The sequence below is a fragment of the Exophiala aquamarina genome (genome assembly GCF_000709125.1).
Source record: "Exophiala aquamarina CBS 119918 chromosome Unknown aczIA-supercont1.13, whole genome shotgun sequence".
Classification (NCBI taxonomy): domain Eukaryota; kingdom Fungi; phylum Ascomycota; class Eurotiomycetes; order Chaetothyriales; family Herpotrichiellaceae; genus Exophiala; species Exophiala aquamarina.
Window position 1 is genome coordinate 47,458 of NW_013550575.1, and position 5,154 is coordinate 52,611.

Below are 5,154 nucleotides of genomic sequence, written 5' to 3' on the forward strand. Positions count from 1 at the left end.
TAATAACCCCAATAATGTCGGCCTCTAATAGAGGCGAGATATTGCTTCCAGTTCGTGGTCGAATAGATTCTTCAGATTTTGCGGTGTCTTGTTCGTTATTGTTATCGCCAGGCAGTTAAAGCCCCTGCTTCAACAAAAAGTCTTCTAGTGTCCTCATGCGCTCAGACAGCGATTCCATATGAGCTTTTACGACTGGCCTAAAATGACCAGTCAATAAACCTTGGTGTTTGCAACGATGGTATACAGCGAGCGAGACTCACCTTCTCCGTTTGTCATCTTGAATAACACATTCGCTCGAGCTGGCCCGGCAATAATCACACGCTGTTTGGCCCTTTTGTATGATACACTGATGTTTGCATTAGCTGTGCTTTTCCAGTCTCAACAGGGCCGGAGGGTGGCTACCCGACTTCGTCTGGTTCTACAGGCGGCGCAAGCTAGCGACGTGCGACAACGATGTCGTGCAACTCCAGAACCAGTGGTCTTTGTAGGATTCTCGACATTTTCACCCTGAACAGGCGGCGAAGTCGCTGCTTTTTCTGCTTCCATGATGCGTGATAGTAGAACACGTACTATATGCGAAGGCTCATAAGCATGAAAGAAGAGGACAGAAGGTTATCACGATAGAGGAGATAAGAAAGTCACCTTGGGTTTAATTTTCTTGCATCTCAGGCCGCTGCAGTAGGTAGCAAGCTTCACAGGGGTTGCTGTCTCAGCTTAAGTTAGTGCCCATTCCATCCCCCGCATGGAGACGAACTTGATCGAGGCGGGGGAAATGTGGAGCGAGTAAGAATTTCGAGATGACCTATGGTGACTAGCATTGGTTCGAGCAGGTCCCGAGTTCGGAATCTGGTGAGACTAGTCAGAAAATCTCGCTGTGAGGCATTTTACAGGCCTCAAAAGTATTCGTGAAGCAAGAAGCATTTCCTGCGCGCGCAACATGGGCCATCCGGAAGTAGACTGAACTCAAACTGACACAAACTGTCGCAGGATAGGGTATGATCTTGGCGAGCCTTGGGGAAACAACTGTATTAGTAATCCAGCTGTGTGCCTCATATATAACTGCGGGATGGAGTGCCCCCTCCCGCACCTCAAACAATCATAATAAGAAAATAACACTGCTGTTTGCATCAAGATTATCTGACCTTTAATCACTTTAGCACGAACAGTGCGACACCAACTTTCTATGATGCATCAATAGGATACGGGGTATGCACTTGCATAACTTAGGTGCAGGGATGATATTAGGGGCATAAACAAGGGTTGCTGTTGGCGTCAAGACCCTTTTAGCACGTGATAAACTCACACCACGTGATTTACTAGCGCCTTGTGCTCACTAAAATGGATCTCACTAGGCAAGAGAAATAGTTCAATACCCACTGTGACGGGAGTATTCGGAGATTACTGAATGACATGCAAAATCGCGCATTTTAGGTCATTTAGCTAGTAATTTTGTATATAAAACAGAACAGTACACATCGTAGTACTAGAAAGTAGAACCCTTAATAACGATCCTCAATTGGACTCGCTTCCCTACAACCTTTTACCTCCAACAGTTGCTCCAAGACCTGTAAGAGCTTAGGCCCTAAGGTTTCCCACGGAGCCTCTAACCATAGCCGGCTTAGCTTAGCGTCTAAATAGTCTTAAGTTTCTGCGGTCGGTTAAATGTATCCGGGAATGAGGCCGAAGTTGCCTATCCATTTCCGATAAATACTCCATACGTCCGAAATTCATTTCACACATTTCTCCTTAGTCTAGTCAGTGCTTACCGAGTATATAGTCTAAGCAGGGTTCACAGGCCTTCAATGGCCGCGTGTAAATCCGGGAGATTAAGGAACGAACTTTAGCTCGTCCTGTAGCATTAACTATTGGTATCTAGTCACGTAGATGTTCGGGTAGTTGGCGTCCAACATCTATGAGCGCATCTACATCCGCGGAGACCTCCACCTCCCGCTAATACGGTATTATAGAGTAAGTAAGAGATCTTGGATGGTCGCTAGGTACCCATTACTAGAGAGCGATGTACGAGCTTAAGAGAAAGTAGGCTTATTAATAAATAAATTAAATCTAAATCCATCTAAATCTTAGTAAATTAAATTAAATTAAATTAAGGGTATACTCTATCTAAATTAAATTAAATCGTAACGTTAGATTTATTTAGATATTTAGATATTTAGATATTTAGATATTTAGATAATTTAGGTAGGGTTCTAAGAGTAGTATTACTTAACCTCTACTATCGAAATATTTTCTAATTATTATTTTCGATATTAGGTAGTATTTATTATAGAAACTATTTACTACGCTTCTATCTAGTATAGCTTATTCCTAAAAATTTCTAACTTATTTCTTACTATTATAGCTATCTATAGCTTATTATAGCTTAATATTATCTACTATAGTATTAAGTATATATTTAGTTTTTACGTTCGTAAGTAAAATATTAATTAAATTTATTACCTTATATTAACTATTACGGATTAAACCCTATAAGAGTTTAGCTAGGAATTTAGAATAATTCGTCTAACTATCGTATAACGAAGATTCTAAAGCTAAAGAGAAAAAAGAAAAGAGAAAATCTATCTACTATACGAATAAAGGAAATACTCCCTATTCTCTCCTATAGTAGATTAGTATAGTTTTCTAGGAAATAATCGATAGAGAAGAGTTACGTAGCTTCGACTATATAGTTATATAGCCTAAAGGTATACTATAAGTAATTACTCTAGAGCGTATTTTAAAGCTTTATACGAATTTAATCTATAATATTATTCTCCTCCTTTCTTCGTATAGCGCTAAGAAGTCGCTACTCTTAATAGGAACTAGTCGGGCGTCGAGTAGCGTATAAAGTAAAACTTTTATTTCTATTTACTTTTATCCTACTTTTTCTTCTTTTATACTAATTATCGAGAAAGTTTTATAAGTACTTATCTCTACTCTTATTATATATAATTATTAATTATTACTAATTTTTATACGCTAATAGTTAATATAGTAAATAAGTAAGCGAACTAATCTATTCTATTCTCTTAAATCTACCTTCTATACTCTAAGCCCTAGATCTCTCCGCTTAGTCGTATATACTAATAGGAGAATAAAAAAGTTAAGATAATATAGTATTAGTAGTATAGGACGCCGCTACGACTTAGTATTAATTAGAGTAGCTCGCGCTAACTTAAATCCTTATTTTTCTTACCTTCGAGTAGTCGCTAGTATCGTACTACTATAATACCTCTTAACGAGCGATCTTAGCTATACTAGAAACTAATATACCTTTCGTACGAGAAGTAGTTACTCTAGTATAAATTCGATCGTACCGACTATCGTATATTAATACCTTACTTATTTAGAGCCGGAGTATTCTTTTCGATCCTTATAACCGTTATAAGCGCTTAATATACCTATTTCTAGAGTATTATCGTATTCTAGGATACTTCGATAGAATATACGATAACTATAAGTAGTCGGACTAAAGTTTTCGTTATACGAAGCGCGATAAAGACGACGATAGTAGTATTATAGTATTATCGTTAAATTCGTCCGATAACGACGATACTCTCCTTTCTATCTATAAGGCTCTCTTCTCCTCTTCTCCTCCTTCTCGCTTTAGCGAAGTAGTTATAAAAAAGTTCGCTCCTTAGCGATAGATATATACGATATTTCTTTTATTCTCTTATCCTCGTATAGTACTAGTATTAATATTAGTATAATTCTAGTAAATAAGGAATATTCTCTATACCTAACTATAGTTTATACCTTAATATAGCGATTAGACTTCGCTATACGATAACTAAATAAACTAAATATATATAGTATAATTAAATATTTTATTACTCTTATAGTTCCTTCGTATATATTCTCTCTTTACTTTCGTATAGTAATTAGAAAGCCGACTATTCTACTATCGATTCGTACGTATCTAAAGCTACGATATTTTAAAGCGATAATTCTAGTTCCTAGGTTAGTTCTATATATCTCGTCTATTTTACTAAATACTATCTTTAAGACCCTCGACCTCTTTATACGAATTTATAGCGAATAATCCTTTTAATCTAGTATTCTTCTTTATTCTATATAACGATAGAATTCGATTAAGTATCGTTAGTAACTTATAAGGGTAATAGATTCGTAGATATCGTACGTAATAGATTCGAATAGAATACGTTATAAATTCTTTTTAGTATATTAAGACGATAGCTATATAATCTAATAACTTTAGTTATAATATATTTTATATTCTTTTAATCGAGCTTCTTATTCTTTCGCGTTATATATATATTTCTTAAATCGAGCTAGACTTTATCGCCTACGCGGAATTCTATCGACTATTATCTTATACGATTTATAATTTCTTCTTACTCTTATTAAGTAACGACTATAGAAGTCTAAGTCTATTTTCTCGCCTTCTAGAGTTTTCGTACAATTTCTTCGCCCTATTATATTAGGCTATTTCCTTCTTTATCTTCGCGGAGCTTATCTTATAGTTATACGAAGTCGATATTATATTCGTAAGATAGGAAGAAAGAGCTTATACTAGTCGATTAAGCGTTCCTATTATTAATTACTAACTTAGCGATTAGTAGTAATTCTACCTAATTATCTTAAGCTTCGTTTACGAACGTACGTACGTACGTCTCGACCGTCTAATTTATTCGTTTCGTAGATTCGTTCGTTTTAAGGTAATATATAGTAGATAATTAGCGTATAATATTTAGTAGCTAATATACTCGTTTCTATAGAGCGCTTATAAACTAGATTTCTCTATTCGATACGATAGCTCTCGATAAACTATAGATTCTATAGAATATATATAGGAATAGAAATACTATATCTTAAGACTTAATTATATATATCGATTTAGGAATAACTCCTTTTCCTAGTTAGTTCGTAATTACTACTAAATTCGTATAGCCTCGACTCTCTAGGAGCTTCGTAATAAAGTCGATAGATATTTCGCTCTATATTCGATTCGGTACGGGAAGAAGTTTTAGGAATTCTTATTTCCTTTTTATCCGGGGGATAAGGTTTAGGATCTATAATAGAAGTAGCCGAAGACCGTAGAAAGAAGGAGTAGAATATATAGTCGCTTTCTATCTTATTAAATAACTTAAGATCTATCTAAGTAAAGGAGTATAGGCCTATTTTATATAGGCGTAG